Consider the following 18,529-nt stretch of genomic DNA (forward strand, 5'->3'; position numbering starts at 1 on the left):
CCTTTGGTGTATCATCCACCTGTGCGTATTTCCAAAGAGCCATGGAAAGCCAAGAACTTCCCTGAGTTATAGTGTATCTGGATGACATCCTGATCACAGGATCAATGGAAGCCGAACATTTGGCCAACCTAGAAGAGGTTTTAAGGAGATTTTTGGAAACTGATATACAATTCAAAAAAGAGAAATGTACTTTCCAAGAGACTGATGTCACTTATTTGGGTCACTGAATGGATGCCCAGGGGTTGCATCCAATAAAGTCAAGAAAATCAGGGCAAACAAGGAGGTACCCTCTCCTACCAGTGTCACTGAGCTCATGTCTTTTTTGGGCATGATAAATTATTATGGTCGCTTCTTGCCAAATTTGTCTACAGTGTTCGTCTCTTTACACTTATTATTGAAGAAGAACTACAGATGGCTTTGGAAGGAAGCCTTCATAAAAGTCAAGAAGCTTTTACTCTCATCATGTCTGTTAGTACACTAAGACCCATCAAAAGGATTAATATTAACCTGTGATGCATCTCTCTATGGAATGGGAGCAATATTGTTACACAAGATGGAAGATGGTTCCGAAAAGCCAGTAGCATATGTCTTCAGAACCCACTCTGCAGCTGAGAAGGGCTACTTAGAACTTGAAAAAGAAGGCTTATCCATAATATTTCGAGTATTGAAATTCATCAATATCTGCATCGTCGACATTTCACCATAGTGTAGATGACAAGCCACTAGAGGGTTTATTTCGTGAAGATAAAGTAATTATACTCATTGCCTCTGCCAGAATTCAAAGATGGGCTTTGATTTTGTTGACATACGAGCACACTTGTAAGCACCGTCTAGGTATGCATATAACAAATGCAGATGCCCTCAGTTGTCTTCTTTTGCTAGTTGGCATTACACATGCTCTACTGCCTCAAGAAGTTATATCTGTGTTGAACTTCCTGGACTCTTCACCAGTCTGTGCGAAGCAGATAAAGAATTGGACAAACTGGGATCCAATTTTATCAAGAGTCCAAGAACAGGTATTGCAAGGATGGTCAAATACATAAGTCTCTGAAGAGTTAAAACCATTCTATGCCCGTAAAACTGAATTAAGTTGTCAAGATGGTATCTTGTTGTGGGGAGCAAGAGTAATCGTCCCTTTGCAAGGAAGAGAACCATTCTTGACAGAATTTCACAGTGCACATACAGGCATTTTGAAAATGAAGATGTTTGCGCAAAGCTATATCTGGTGGTCAGGTATAGACAGTGATATGAAAAAATGGCTAAACACTGGGCTGAATTTTCTCTTTGGTGGGGGGGCAGAGTGGGAGCGGGGCGGAGCAGGAGTGGACGCGGACCTGAGCACTGCCTGCGATCGAGTCCACGCAGCCACTTTACCCAGGTGGGCCAATTAAGGCTTTGCAAGGCTGCTCACAATGGCAAGTAGAAGGGCTCACCAGAGGGTTTCTGGTGAGCAGGCCAGTCCGGAGGGTAGGCCAGTGGAGCAGGCGAATCTGGAGAGTAGGGCAGCGGGACAGGCCAGGCCGGAGGGTAGGGCTGGGGGCCAATGTGCCCCTTGTTTCTTGGGTGACTGCCTTGCTGCCCTCCTCGAGGAGGTGGCAGAACGGGGGGAGGTGCTGGTTCACCAGGATGGGAGGAGGAGGCACCCCACATGACGAAACATACCTGGGAGGAGATGGTGGCGGAGGTGGTAAGCTCCCACGATGTGGTGCGGAGCACCTGGATCCAGTGTCACAAGTGCTTCAATGACTGTTGCGCTCTGGCAGGGTGAGTACCATTTTGGCATTGGTCATGTAATCCAGCAGGTTGGCTTACCCCCTGCTCCCCGCCTCCCAAGTCTGAGTGTAGTGACTGTATTGAATCATTGACGGCATTTGTTCTTTGCTGGGTGGGCCAGCAGATACTGCCCATGCCGAGGTCAGTCTGAGAGGGTGATGAGGAGATGAGTTTTGCCCCCGCAGCATGTGTTACACTGAGTCCCACATGACTGGTTTGGGGGCAACCTGGAGGATCTGGTCCTAGGTGCTGTGTTTGAACTCCAGGACATGTCCAAGTCAGGATGATGACATGCTGGGAGGGGAGCTTCAAGGTGTCAGGGCAACGAACCACCTGCTGCACTCTGTGTTCCTTGTGCTTGCGCCTCCTTGCTATGGAAGGATATACCGTGTAGTGCCTAATGTGATGCAGGCAGTATGTGTCCAAGGTGGGGGGGTTGGTGAGGGCTGTGGAGCAGGTCTGGCAATTTTGTGTGAGTGTTTGGCAGTAGCGGGGTGAGGAGGCTCTGGAGCCCTGATATGTCCCACTCTGATTAGGGCGGGCTGTATGTGAAGAGAGTTCATGTGCAATTTTCACTAATCAATGCTCACCTCTCATATTCAGGAGAAGAATGCTCATTAACATGGCAGAGCGTGCGATGACTGGTGGTGGCCAGGCACAGTTTGCCATTCTTAGCCGCTTCGAGCAGGAGGCTCTGGATCTGGAGAGGCGCATGTGCCCAGGTCCACTGGTGTCGGTGAGGCTGAAGTGCCACGGCCAGGTATTTATGCCCAACAGTGAGGTCAGCATTGTTCACCCAACAGCCATAGCAGTTCTGAATGTTAATTGATTTAATTTTGCAACATGGCTTGACCATTGGTTATGGAAGGATGAGCGCATACTGACCTGGGGGGCAGGATTGCACTTTGACATTGTCTGCACGTTAACTGATCCACTGTCCTTATTCTTACTTTCAGTATCATTAGAGCAGGGCCAGGAGGAGGAACAGCAGATGCCCCATCTCACACCTGAGGGGCCTGAAGCTTCACCAGCCACACATCATTTCTGCAAGTCAGGCACCAGCGCAGGTACTAGCACCTCAGTGGGAATTCGAATATTGGCTAATGTCCCAGGGCACAGTGGTGATGGGACTTCAGTTGCTGAAGGAACTGGCAGAGACAGAGAGTGCCCAAGGTGCCAGCAGTCGGAGGACTGCTGGCAGCCAGGCACATGCTCAGTCAGTGGCTGATGATGTGCCTATGCAGTCATCCACAATGCAGCCGGTGCAGGAAATGCGGGCGGGTGTACGGGACCATCTAGGGGAGATACATGAGGCTATGCTTGGCTTGGTCTCCATGGTGGAGGAGTCTATGCAGACAATGGCCAAAGCAATGAGCCACATGTCCGAGCGCCATGCCTCCTCCATGGAGAGAGTGGCGACTCTCGTGGAGAGGCTCCTCCAGGAGACCGGTCCTGGGGATGCACTTTGACCAACAAGCCCTCACATTGGCATTGACCTCAGTTGGTCAGTGTCAGTATGGGAGATGGTTTGGGCATCAACTTTCCAAGCTCGTTGCCCATCCATCGACGATGAGCAGAGAGGTCTGAAGCGACCTCATGTCGGCGCAGCAGCTGTCTGTTGTCTCTACGGGCACCTCTCAGGGCACTCTGGATGAGGGCAGCAGTTCCTCCGCCCCTCTGCCTGTGACCGTGGCATCCAGTGAAGCTTCGGCGACTGGGGTGATGCCAGCTGAGGAACAGGCAGCTCTCTCCCGGGCAGGGCCAACATTGGCTCCATGAGTCAGAGGATGACCGCCAAGGCCATCAAGGTCAACAGGACAGCAGAGTCAGCAGGCTGTCTCAGATGCCACTCCGAGCAATGGGGCAGCACCAAGATGTAGCAGCTGTAAACAAAAGCATAAGGCAACCTTTGGCACACCACGGGTTTCTCACTGGTGCATTTGTGTTGGCCCGAGATGAGGTCCTTATGATTTGTTTTGTTTGGTAACACTATTGACTTTTTTTTTAAATAAGTTGGTTTGGTTGACATAATAAATTCTGAAATGTCACCATGGCTGAGGGTGCCTCTTTTCTTCTGCATATGTATGGTTCCAAAACTGTATTGAGTGTTTTGTTGGACATCAGCTTTATTAACAAGGCCCTTAGTGACTGTTCCTAACCTGGTAGATTTTGCACTTAGGTGTCGAGTATCGAGCCTACAGCCCAGGCTTGTCCTAGAGGTCCATCTGTGGTATGCTAGCTGAAGGTTCATTGGATTAAAGCCTCCCGGGTGTCCCTGCCTCCCTGGAGTTTGCCCGGGTCAGGGTCTATCCCCTCAGCATTTCCCCATGCGTGCTCATCCTCGACTCACTGCTGGACTCATTGTGTGCAACCGCAGCCACTGCATTAACGTCTTAATTGTCCACTGCACCCCCCACTTTCCAGCACAAGATTGTGGAGATTGCAGCATGCTACCACTATCACCAAGAGACAGTCTAGGGGGTACCCCCTGAATAGTCCAGGCATCAGAAGCGCATCTTGAGAAGACCGATGGCTTTCTCCACCACAGCCCTTGTGGAGGTGTAACTCCTATTGTACCACTGCTCAGCTTCTGTTATTGGATGGCAGAGAGGCGTCATGAGCCACCTTCTGAGGGGATAGCCCTTGTCACCCAGCAGCCATCCATCCAGCACTGAAGAGCCCCAGCACCTGGGAGTGTAGGCATCATGGGAGCCGCCTGGGTACCTTGCACAAACTTGCAGAATCTGCATCCTGTGATCACACATTATCTGCACATTCATGGAGTCGAAGCTCTTCCTGTTGACGAAAGCACCGGGCTCACCTGCTGGCGCCTTGATGGTCACATGTGTGCAGTCTATTGCACCCTGGACACAGGGTAAGCCAGCAATGGCCACGAAGCCTTTGGCTCACTGTGCCTGACTTGCCTGGTCCAAATGGTAGTGGATGAGGGCCAATGCACGCCTGAACAGAGCGTCTGTAACCTGCTTGAAACAATTGTGGACAGCTGATTGGGAGACACCGCAAAGATCACTCACCGAGCCCTGGAAGGAGCCAGAGGCATAGAGGTTTAGGGCAGCTGTGACCTTCAGAGCTACTGGAGTGGGGTGTCCACCCACACAGTTAGGGAGACCTCAGGGCCAATCATCTGACAGATGTAGTTGACTGTCTCCCTTGACATTTGGAGCCTCCTTCGGCACTGCACCCCAGACATATTGAGGTAGCTGCTTCGCCGTCTGTATACCCTGGCAGCAGGATAATGGCGTCTTCTGTGGCCCCTTCTGCCTTGGACTACCTCTTGGCCTTGCGCCCATTGTACCTTTGCCTGTCCTCCCAAGGGTGGCTCCCCTGGAGGCTGAATGTGGACTCCTGGCTTCCTCACCCTTTAGCCCTCCCATCTTCCTCAGAGGAGCTGCCTCCAGTGGACAGTTCAGCTTCCATTCCCAGGCTAAGGGAAGGCTTTCTGAAACCTGCAGGCCCAGAAAAGATTCCTCACTGCAGAGTGTTGACCTGAAGGATAAGAGTCCAGACACAGTAGCTGGTATGTGTTTTGAAATACTGCAGATCACACAGGTGAGTTTCAAAAACTTTCATAAATAAATACTTTACTGTGCATGCTCATGACCCCAGTAAGCCCCCTTATCCCACCCATGGATGAGGTTAATACAAATGTGTCCTACACACCTGCCCGTTGTGCCCATGTGCCTGCCCCCACACGCCAGAGGGAAAACTCTGCCCACTGCCTCCAATGTCAGCAACAGCAGAAGTTGCTCATTTCAGTTCCACTGCATCCTTGGGAGTTGCCTGGTCGACCCTCGGCTACACTACATATAGACTCTATAGGTCCATTTTTATGTGCCACGTTTTTAGTTATCATCGACACGCACTCTAAGTGGATGGATGTGTATGAAGTTAAACCACCTATATTGTGTATAACTATTGAAAAGCTGCACTAATGTTTTAGTACACATGGCCTACCAGAAGTGTTTGTTTCAAATAATGGAACTGCTTTCACCAGTATGGAATTCCAGAGATTCATGAACTTAAATGGGATTAAACATGTCAAAGCAGCACCATATCATCCCTCATATAATGTGTTAGCAAAAAGAGTACTACAAACTTTTAAAACAGGAATCAAAAAATTATCCGAAGGAACGTTAGAAACACGAATTTCAAGATTTCTTCTCAACTATCGCATGACTCCTCATGCAACTATGTGTTCAACACTGTCTGAATTATTAATGAAACGTTGCCTTCATACACGATTGAATCTAGTGTTCCATAACTTAGAGGGGAAGTTAGAGAAGAACCAGAGTAATCAGAAAGTGAATCTTGGTATTCACAGTAAAGATCAAAAATTTACTGTGAGAGAGAAATTTTGGAACTGGACCTAGATGAGTTCCTTGTATAATTGTCTCTGACACAGGGCCTTTATCATATGAAGTGGAAGGAGAAAATCAGATTATTAGGAAACATGTGGATCATCTAAGAAGTAGAGAGACATTCCAACAACCAATTACTCTACCTGAAATTGAAATTGAACATTTGATCCCTAAGGTGCCAGGTTGACATAGAATAGACATACCTGATGTCTCTATTGAAGTAAATAATTCTGAATTGCCATTGTCTAAGGATGTCCTTGATGCTGCAGCTCTTGATCAAGTCGATCCAATGGAAGAATCTCAAGTAATAGAGCTACGTCAACCTACCCGAATCAGAAAACCACCTCAGAGACTTAATCTATAATTGCATGAACTGTGCATATTTGTGTATATTATGGATTAAGATATTCTTGTCAATAAGAGATGTAAAATAAAATTAAAGGGGGAGGAATGTGGTGATTGTAAGCAAAACATTTCATACTGTTTTGGGGATCAACCGAATCAGCCCTAAGGGCGGGTAATCTTAGGGGCGTAACTTTCAAGTTGTGATCTTGGTTCAAGCATGTAGCTTCATCGGGAACTCTGTAAGTAAAGTAAACCGTTTCTAACAGGAAACCTATCTGGTACACCAAGTTTATTACACTGTGACTGTCATCAGTTTTCATTTATTCTCCTGTAAAATACTTACGAAATTGATTATATTGAGACCAAGGCAAATTAACACCGCTAATTTCTCATTATAACTAAGAAACAAATTTGTTAATTTTATTAAGAGCTACATTTCATTCACGGCACCCTATGGATACTGCCCTCTACATATATGATATGTACAATATTTATCTATTAAATAATTAATCCTTCTTCAGTTCTCTACCTTAAGGCAGGTCCTTGGCAATTATTCACTGAAGCATGATGAAGTACCATGGTTTTTTATTACAGGTGGGGCAAAGATCCAGGCCCCATGTCTACCTCAGCTGGAATGAGGATAGAACCCCACACTATTGGCATTAATCTGAACCACACACAAGCTATCTAGCCAACTGAGCTAACCAGCCCTTGTTAAATAGTTTACTTTTTTATTCATTCATAGGATGTCAGTCACTGGCTAGGCCAGCATTTATTGCCCATCCCTATTTCCACTTGAGAGGTGATGGTGAGCTGCCTTCTTGAACAACTGCAGTCTATGTGGTGTAGATACACCCACGTTGCTGATAGGGAGGGATTTCCAGGATTTTGACTCTGCGATAGTGAAGGAACGGCAAAATATTTCCAAATCAGGATTGTGTGTGCGGGCTTGGAGGAGAACTTCCAGGTCATAGTGTTTCCATACATCTGCTGCTTGTCCTTCTAGATGGTAGTGGTCATGGGTTTGGAAGATGCTGTCTAAGGTGCCTTGATAAGTTCCTGCAGTGCATCTTGTAGATGGTACACACTACCAGCAGTGTGCGACAGTGGTGGAGGGAGTGAATGTTTGCAGATGGGGTGCCAATCAAGTGGGCTGCTTTGTCCTGGATGGTGTCGAGCTTCTTGGGTGTTGTTGGAGCTGCACTCATCCAGGCAAGTGGAGAGTTAAACATCACACTTCTGACTTATGTCTTATAGATGGTGGACAGGCTTTGGGGAGTCAGGAGGTGAGTTACTCACTGCAGGATTCCTAGCCTTGGACCTACTCTTGTAGCCACAGTATTTACATGGCTAGTCCAGTACAGTTCATGGTCATTGGTAACCCCCAGGATGTTGATAGTAGGGGATTCAGTGATGGAAGTGCCATTGAATGTCAAGGGGGGGATGGTTAGATTATCTTTTGTTGGAGATGGACATTGCCTGGTACTTGTGTGGCACAAATGTTACTTGCCACTTGTCAGCCCAAGCTGAATATTGGTCAAGGTCTTATTGCATTTGGACATGGATTGCTTCAGTATCTGAGGAGCCATGAATTCTGCTGAACATTGTGCAATCATCAGCAAACATCCCCACTTCTGACCTTATGATGGAAGGAAGGTCATTGGTGAAATTGCTGAAGATGATAACTGTAAAATGTAAAAAAAATACATTCACAAATATACAGCTAAACTTTACAGTCTTGATATGGATTAATAAAGAAATTAAATCTTAATAAAGTGAATATATTTGTTTAGCAAATATAATGAGAAGTTTGCCATGTGCTGATGTGCTTTGTCCTAAATATCGCCAATTACATTAGAATTTTGTAGGTGCACAATTCAAAATTCACATGCAAACAATATAAACTGAACTGCCAATCTGGGTAGTGATCCAGAACAGACAAAAAATATTTACAATGCTACCAGGAACCACATGTTCATCAAATAAACAAAACATGTAACAAGCAACCCAGAGTTTCAGAAAACTTGAATCAGAGCCTAAAGAAATTATTGTTTTCTATATTCAGAAGGGAAAAAAGTATTGCGAATGGCTATTATATTTGAAATAATTTCTACTTATGCTTCATATCTCCTATTTAGCTTGGTTAGATGACATTTTTACTAGATGGTATTGTCTCACACTATTCAGAATTCTTCAATGTTATGAGACACATTTTCATCCTCTCAAGGGCACACTTAAGGTCCACTTTGAAAGATCTAGTAGGCAGAACAATGAATCAGTAATAGTCAGTGCCAATGATTCTTTTAAATTTATTAATATTTTAAAATTGTATTATCCTGTCAATATTTAGAAAGAACTGTGGTAAATCACAGATACTTTATAGGGTTGACCATTAACCCTATGCTTGCTCCTTAAAATGTTTCATTGATGTGTTCTCGTCACTCTCACATCCCCGAAATGAACATTGCTAGTGGGAATTAAGAAGATTGTCTGGGCCAGCAGCTGAAAAAGTTCAGGCAAGTGAATGACACAAAAATGTTTATTAAGCTCTTTAACATGACTTGTTTGTTTATGAAATGGAAGATGGTGGATTTTTTAATGATATGAATGGTGTGATAAAAGTTAAACTCATTGCAAATTGAAAGAAAAAGCTGAAAGTCTTGCTGCCCCACTGTATTTCATCCGTTTTGGTGGTTGGGGTGCAAAAAGATAATAGTTTTTCTTGCTGATGCCAATCTTGCTAGGTAGTGATAGAAGTAACAACATGAGAAAAATCACAATTTTATAGTTTAACCCTTCTGAGGTCATGATAACAATATTGGACCATCTTCGTGATGGCGTTGGTTGCCTCTTACGAGATTAAGATCAAACCAGTGTGCATTTTGCCATATTTGTATTCCTTTTGCATCAGGTGATTTTTTTCCATTTCGGTGTAATATTCTGGAAAGTCAAAAATGTTAGAACATGAATGTTCAAAGCCCAAGTTCACTTAAAATGAACTCAGCAGGTCTGACAGCACCTGCGGAGAGGAACACAGTTATTCGATTCATTCTTAACATGAGGAAAAAATAGCATTTGGGGACGTGAATCGCTCAAAAGGCATATGTTGCAATTTCTAAATGCCAAATGAGGATGGTATGTAGTTTGTAGTGCAAAACACCAGGAATAGGATAATTGTGTACATATGCTTAAATGTCTCCATTCATTTGCATTTCAACATTGGTTAAGCTCAATTTTATACTACAGCAATGAGGACCCACAACATTGAGCTGATTATCTGAATCTCAGAAAGCAGAGCATAAATATGAGGAAGCATGGCATGAGATAAACCAAGTAGCCAATTGAATTTGCTTTTCTCTCAGGCCATATGGTATCCATGCTATGATTTAGGGATCTTTGATATCCAACTCAGTGGCAGACTAGACCTCAGTTTAATGTCTCTCTCTCCTCTTTGCTCCCAAGAATTCAGCAATCTAATTTATATGCTATTAAATCTTGAAGATGTTTATACACTCTAGTATTTATAAAAAATGTACCCTAAATTATTTTATTGATTAAAGCAAGATATAAAAATCATGTACACATGCTGATAGTCAAGTAGTACAGAACATGAGTATTGTTGAAAAAAGAGACATGTCAAAACTCTGTTTTGCACTCATGAGGACACTTTGCAAGAATACCAATATCAGGGGAAAATAACAATTAATACTGTATGTGAAGAAAGTGCTGATTGGTTAGCAAGTGGACTCTGATAAAAATGACTGACAAAATAAGTAACAGCTTTATTCACTAACGCATTCCTCAGGGCAATGCCTTGACCAATCAGGGTCAAGCTGCCTGGTTTAAATCTCAAACAATGCTTGACAGTTAACTGTCAGCCACCAGTGCATTCTCCATGGCAACACCTCAACCGATTAGAGTCCACTTGCCAACCAATCAGTACTCTCTTCACATACAGTATAAATTTTTCCCCTTAGATTGGCATTCTTGTAAAATTCATGAGTGCAAGATGAAAAGCTTTGACATATCTCTTTTTCAGCAATACTCATTGTTCAACAAATGATTTCTATATTTTAGCCCTGATAACTATTTTCTCTGATTTTATAAAAGTTTCTCTTGGATATTTGTATTCCATCGGTACTTTCTATATTTTTATTTCCTATCTTTTTCCTTCCTATTTCTAGCTTCTTTCTGGTTTTCTATCTTTGTAGAGGTTTTCTATTCTGTCTCTCATCTGTAATATGTTCCTCTCCAGTATCTCTCCTCTCACAATCTTTACTTTTTGTACATTTTTTCCACCCCACATTGGTTTTGTCCCTCCCTTCTCAGTTTATTTCCCTTTACCATCACCACTTTCTTTCCACACTTCTTTTTTCTCCAGTTTCCATTCTATCTTCTCTCTCCCCTACTTTCTTCACCCTGTCTTGAAACCTCCCTTCCTAACAACACTGAGTGTACCTACACCACATGGATTGTAGCAGTTCAATAGACTGCTCAATGGCAATTAGGTGTGCACAATAAATGCAGTGATGCCCACACCCTGTGAAAGAATAAATTTTATAAATGCATTCTGTGCACATGTATATTAGAACAGGCAGAGATTAGTCTCTCCAGTAAAAACTGGTAAGTCAACAAGCATTTTTCTCCCACTATCTTCACTTCTCCTTTTCCTTCGCCCTCCTTTAATTCAATTTTTCTCTCCCTCCTGTCTTTACTTCTTTTTTCTTTCTCTCTCGCTCCACCTCCTCTTCTGTTTCACCTTCTAGTTCACATATGTTTCTTTGTTGTTTACCCAAAATTCTGCTTTTCTCTTTTTGTGTTCCTTCACTTTTGTTCCTTGTTCTCTCCTTCATGTTTACCTCTCCCTTTGTTTCTTCACTTCTCTTCCTTCCGAATTCTTCTTCACTGTTTCTCTGCTGTTTGATCTGTTTTTCTTGTTTACTCTATGCCTCCTCACATTTTTTTATTTTATTTATTTACATCAGAACTTTATACGTTGCTTCTGAGCATGGACAGTTGACCAGATGGAGGTTGTGAATTATGCAAAGGGATCACTCAGGCTTATGCATCCAGGGGCATTTGTGGTGCACTGAACTGTTTGGGGAATGTGGGAAGATTGCTGGATCCAAATTTATAGATTATTTTTGTAAATATGTTTGTTATGCAAAAATTATATCCTTAGGTGTATAGAATGGAATATGACCGAGCACTGTACCTTGGAGATTCTTTTGCAATTGGGTGAAATGCAAATTATTTTCAGTACCAGCCATGTAATAAGCTTGGTGAATTATAGAAGGAGAAGCAAAGCAAAAGATAACATAGTAGGAAAGAGAAAACGACATAATGAAATACTTAAGTGAATGAGCAAGAAAAACATTGGCTTGATCATGATTTAGATCACAGACTTGCCATTCACTGCTGACACAAAAAAAAATTAAGGCACTAAGTTCTTAACTGTTATTAAAAATCCCTCATTAAAATTGCAGGATATATCCCTACTAACCAGTATAGGTTATAATAAAATAATAGTTTTAAGGCATAATTTTCTGAGCCTGCTGATGGCGGGTGTGATAGGTGGCATACGTGGAAAATATTGCGGGACCCACTTCACAATGGCGGGAAGGCAGGCCTCGATTTTCCGCTCAGACCACCGATGGTGAGCCACGTTTCCCACCATCAGATGGCAGGAAGCTAATTGCAATACATTAGCATATAAGTAAAAGGCCATCCCACCAGGCTCTTGGAACCCGGTCTGTCCAAGTTGGCGGGAAAGCACGCCAATGTCTTTCACAACAGCACGCAGGTGACGTGCACTTGGCGGCCTTCACTTTGGGGGAACTGAGGTGAGTGAGCAGCAACATTCTCCGCAGCTCACCCATTCTTTACAGACCTCAGGGGTGCCGGGAGGCGGAGGAAACTCATGCCTGGCCTCGTAGGCAACTGCTGAGGGGGATATCCAGGAGCAAGTGCTGGCCAGCCTTGGAGGTGATGACTGAGGGGTGGGGGGGGGACTGGGGGGAAGCACTGGCCAGCCTTGGAGGCAACAGCTGAGTGGGGTGGGGTGGGGATGGTCAAGTGCTGCCCTGGTGCTGCATCCCACACAGAGGCATTCGAGGTGGGGGACAGGGTAAGTGAGGGAAGTGGCCAGGCATTAGGGACACCTGTATAAAGTGACCATGCCTCTGCAACTAAGACAGATCAGGCTCAACCACAGTGATATGATTGGGGTCAGGGTCCTAGCTTGCCTGCCCATTCAAGCATCATGGAGGCACCAAATGGCCACCAAGAGCTCCAAACCTTTCCCCCACCCTGCCACCCGCTCTTGCAACCTGCCCCCTACTCCCTGCCCCGCTTCCCACATAGGTTCCGCACGTTGGATTGTACACCCACGATGGCCATGTAGCAGTCACTGCTGGAGGCGTTCACAACCCCTTGTAACCTCAGCATCCTGGTTTGGACCAGTGTCCCCCATGTTGCAGGTTGACGGAACAGCCATGCAGCGCACTCACCTCTGGCCATCCGAGGGGTGACCAGCACTCTCTGGGAAGCATTAAGGGACAGCAGGGACTCCCGCACACGCTGCCCAAGAGCAACAGCGAGCTGTGACTGGTCGATGCCTAGCGACACCCAGGATCTATAAAGGCCACCTGCCATTCCTGCAGATGACTGAGAACCAGCATGGCCAATGACTGTACATGTCTAGGGACCTGATGGCTCACATCTGCCATTTACTGCAGGGCTTGGCACCAAGGGGACATGGAGGGCATCCACTACCAGTGGCTGTGAAAGTGACCATGGGGCTCAATTTCTATGCCAGTGGCTCCTTTCAGGGCTCCACAGGTGACCTTTGTGGGATTTCACAATCCGCCACCCACAAATGCATCCATGAGGTCACAGGTGCCATATTCTCCATGGCACATAATTTTATGCATTTTGCCTGGGACCAGGACAGCCAGGATGCCAAGGGCCATTGGATTCACCCTGATCTCGAGATTCCCGCAGGTGCAGGGTGCGATTGACTACACTCATGTGGCACTCAGGTCTCCATCGCTGCACTCAGTGGACTTCATCAACCACAAGGGCTTCCACTTACTGAACCTGCAGCTTGTATGCGATCACCAGAAATGCATCCTGCAGGTGTGCGGACAGTTTCCAGGGAGTGTGCACGATGCCTACATCCTGAGTCATTCTCAAGTCCCTGCAGTCTCCCAGGGTCTGTAGAGGCAGCAGCATTGACTCCTTGGGGACAAGGGCTACCTGCAGAGACCGTGACTGATGACACCCATGCGGGGACCTCAGACTGCAGCACATTGATGCTATAATGAAGCTGGACCAGTCTGATAGAGCCCTGCAATACAGTCAGCAGAGGATGTCACATAACGGCATCATCTGCTGCGCCCTTTACAACCTGGTGTTGCAACAGGATGAGGAACTGGAGGATGTACATGTCTCCTCCAATGAGGAGGGCGCTGACGGGAATGAGGGCGATGGTGTTCTTGGCGGTGACGACGATGGGGATGAGGCTCTCACACTGGTGAGATGAGGCAGGCGCACTTGGGAGGACCTCATAGCTGCCAGATTTATGGAGGATGATGACAACATGCAGTGAGGTGTCCCCGTTGATCCTCACATTGCAGTTGTGAATGTTTGATTCTAGTCTGGCTTACCTCAGTGCCAATAGCCTCTCTGAGAATGCTCCTGTCATGGAGATGCAGTGGAGATGCTAAAAGTCACTCTGAGAATGTCTGACTCCTGTCTGGCCGAGGGCAGCTCGTTTGTGCTCAGTGATTAGGGCCATCTCAGACACGCAGCCATGAAATTTTAGATGCATCTAATGCTGTGTCCGCCTTCAGCACCTCAGCCCTTCAGGGGCTGGTGCGCAGCGTCACTGGTCACAGCTGCTTGTGTGATGAGGGCCAGCCCCAACTTAAAGGTGCTGAGAGCACCCAGAGGATGCCTGCCCATTATATTCTGGCAGCAATGACCAGCACTGCTGAGGTGCAGGCATCATTAATGTTTCCAGGGAATGTGAGGCTGGACCATCACTATGGCCTGAAGGTCGCACAGATCACAGGGAAGAGGCACTGGAATGAGACACCTGCCTTTATCTTGTGCAGAAATGTTTCACATCTGAGTGACAAGGACACTGCTCAACAGAACAAGGAGCCACAGGCAGGGAGTTTATTGACAATAGTGATTATTATGTACAAGTGATTAACACCCCTGCCCAGGCTATGCAACTTATTCTCCCTAATTGTCCTAACCCTGTCTTGGTACCCCCAGACATCCACAGCGGAGGTGGAGGCAGCCTGCTGACTGCGACGCCCTGTCTGGAATGATTCCGGCAGGCATCCTCTGGAGGACTGAGAGTTGGAGGGCCCCGGCCTGCTTTCAGGGTCCTGCTGTGTAGCAGTGGCTCCTTACTCGGCCTGTGAAGCTGGATCTGTGGAGGTCACAGGAAGAGGGGAGTTAGGTGGACTGGACACTCTCGGAGTCATCTGGGTGGATGGCCCCGGAGCGTTCACCAGCTGATCCTCCCCCCCAATGGGTGCCTGAGGGCCCATAGCTGACTCTGTGAGTGGGAGGGCTAGTTGGAGTGAGATCGAGCTGCCCAACACCCCTCTCGCGTAGACACTGTTGGAGACCAACTATGGCATTAGTGATGGAGTTAAGCACGTGAAGCAGAGCAGGAGTGACGTCCTGGACCAAGGTCTCCATGGTGGCCACTATCCTGCCAGTGTTGAACTGTGTGCATTGCAATGCTGGTGCTGTCACCTCAGCCTGAAGACGGACGGACTCCTCCATCGTGCCTTGCAATCTGAGGAGTGCAGTGGCCTTCCCTTCCTGTTGTTCCCAAGCTTGCCTTTGCAGCTTCAGCAACTTTGACATGACTGAGTCCAGAGGCTCATCATCTGACTCAGACTCAGCAATTTTCTGGCCTCCAGCAGATCTCTGAGTGCCGGGTGCCTGGGAAGTCCCTGTTGCCGCCTGCTGTGGATGAGAAAGTGCGATGTGCTCATCAGATTGTGATCTCAAGGCTACTCTAAAGCCACGTTCCACTGAAGTGTGTGCCTCTGCGCTGGTGGGTGGGTGCTGTGATGGGACTTCAGGGAGGGTGCCTTCAGATTCCTCTTTGGAGGTTTCTTTGGGGCTTACTTGGAGGCTGTGGGTCAGGGAGTCCATCAGCTCTTTCCCAGATGTGCCTGCAAAAGCAAGGGAAGACAATTAGTACATGATAGTGGCCTGTGAAAGAGGACACATCACTCACAGCATGGTTATCTGATGGATGTTACACTGCTGGATCCTCACTTGGTAGAGCAGCGCTGACCTGACCTGTGTGTCAGCACAGGATCGGTCCCGATCATCACCGGCCAGCTGGTTGGCTTTGTTTTCAAATTCTGTTAAAAATTTTGAATTCCGGCATCCCTCCAACTGTCTGCGACATTTATCTACTGTTGTGAGCCAGTTTGACCTGCATGGATAGAGATGGCGAGAGTGTATCAGGATGCCTACTGAGCCAGATGATAAGCATGCCTGGCCAGTGTGGGGTGGTGAGCGGTCCCATGGATGGATTGAGGACAATGACAGTGAGTATGAGAGAGTGAATGGTGTTGTCCCTTGCACTGATAGTGAGTGAGAACCCTATGGATGTGTGATGGGTTTGTGACTGTGTGAGTTGGGAGTGATGAAAAGAGTGACTTACCCTGGCAGAATGGAGGATATCATTCATCCTTTTGTGGCACTGGGTGGCTGTCCTCCTCTGCAGGGCGTTCGCACTGACCACCGCTGCCACCGCCTCCCAAGCCGGGTTGGTGACATTGCTGCCTATTCTGCGGCCAGAGTGGGGGTGGAGCACACCCCGGCAGGCCTCCATGGCATTCAGCAGTCACTCGAGGGACCTGTCGTTGAAGCAGAGGTCTGCAGTGTTTTTGCCTTTGCAGGCCATGTCTCCCAGGCAGCGGTGGTGATCTGGTGGCGATGAGTGCTTTGCTGGCGGCTGCCTTTTAAAGATGGCGGCCGGCGTGATGCAACAGCGGGGTGATGTCGAGCGTGTGAATGAGAGCCCGCCTGCCATGGAAACGGTGTGTACAGTGGGAGTGAATATATAATGAGGTGGGCTCGGGAAGTAACAGCATGAAAACCCACAATTTTCATCGGTGGGTAGGACTCCATTTTACCCACCCACTACCGCATTGCATGGAATTCTGGGAAAATTCAGCCCTTAATCTCTGTTGACAGTACCTTTGAGAAATCCCTCCCATGCTTCCTATCAGCATTCAGCTGGATTGTTTTAGTTTCTTGGGAAAAAGGAGAACAAAGACAGACTCTCAAAGTAGAGATAAATACTTCAACATTCAATGTTTTTGTAAATCCAGCTAGTAAGTTAATATAGAGGCTGCATAGTAACATGGTCAAGAGCATATTTTGCAGGCGCCCCTCTGCTTGGTGCGAGTGTCTTTTGAGCCTGGAAATAACATTCCTGATTGGTCAAGAGTGCTATGATGATTTATCATTTCAGTCACACTCGAACGTTATTTTCAGAACCCTGGATCTAACTGTACTCTTTGGGCACTAACGTCAACCTTTACTTCAATCATAGCTTATAGGGCAGTAAGGTCATTGGAACAACGATTCACAGTCTCCATGTAATCTCAGTTCTATTTTTAACTCTCATTACACAGTTTCACTTTATTGGCACTATAGTGTTTTGTGATTTATGTTAGCCCCTGAACAGCATATTACAGCTCATCACTTTCTCCCAGACACAAGAAATGATATATTCAATCCTTCAGAACCTTCAGCTCTCATGACCCACAGAATTCTAAAATCATAACCAGTTCATAAACATATAATATTGTCATACATTATATTCCATTGAGATATTTCTGCAAGGAATGGAAATATGTGCTGATTACATTTTTGGTCCAGATTTTGTCAAAAATTTAATTTCACTTAAACTTACATTTTAAGATTGCACCACACTAGTCAAAATGGATTCAGTCCTTCTAGCTCCAGTTTTGCTTGTAATAACTAAATTTTTGGTGTTCCTTCCCAGATATTTGAAGCTTGAATGGTGCTCAAACAAGGTAATTGGTGCTTTGGTGAGTGTTTTTCATTAAATGGGGGACAGCTGTTCCAGAGGGCAAGGCTCTAGTTTGGGAGTAAATCAGCTGGGTTAGCAACTTAGAAAATCTTTGTTCCCAGGTTAATTCTAATCAATAATGGCAATTCAAAGCAGAATCCCAAATTCTGTTGGTAGTATTTGACAGGTAAGTGAAAACACAACAAACAAATGACATTTAGCTGTTTTTAAATGATATTTAGCCAAAGCAACACTCCCCATTGAAAGTTTAGCCCAAAGGATTCTTGATTTCAAATTTTGGCTGTGAATGGTTGGAAATTAAAGTTTCAAAGACAGGTTAAGCCTTATAATCACCTGAGCCACTCTACTGCAGTGAGAATCATAGCCAGGCAACATTGAGCCACCAGCAATATCATTCCTTCAGGACAAAGTTTTAAAGCCCTTTCAATACACTTGAAGGATATTGGTTGTGGAAAAAATGGGGTTAAAACCCTGAATATCCAAATGCTCTTATGTGTTTGCACACAAAGTAAAGTGAACATATGAATAAACAAATTAAGAACAGGAGAAGGTCATCCAGCCCCTCGAGCCTGCTCTGAAATTCAATAAGATCATGGCTGATCTGATTGTGGCCTCAACTCCACATTCCACCTATCCCCATAACCTTTGACTCCCTTAATAGCCAAGAATACATCTACCTCTGCCATAAAAATATTAATTGACACTGCCTGCACCATTTCTCTGGGAAGAGAGCACCAAAGGTTCACAACCCTCAGAGAAAAAAAATTCTTCTCATCTCCATTTTAAATGGGAGACCCCTTATTTTTAAACTATGTCCCTAGTTTTAGTTGCAGTAGTAAGGTCTGGTACATACAGGGTTAAAGTGGGACTGAGTACAACACCTCCCACAGTGATGTAAGAAGGCACATGACCCAGAGCCATAGTCAGA

Source organism: Carcharodon carcharias, chromosome 4, assembly GCF_017639515.1.
Source record: "Carcharodon carcharias isolate sCarCar2 chromosome 4, sCarCar2.pri, whole genome shotgun sequence".
Classification (NCBI taxonomy): Eukaryota; Metazoa; Chordata; class Chondrichthyes; order Lamniformes; family Lamnidae; genus Carcharodon; species Carcharodon carcharias.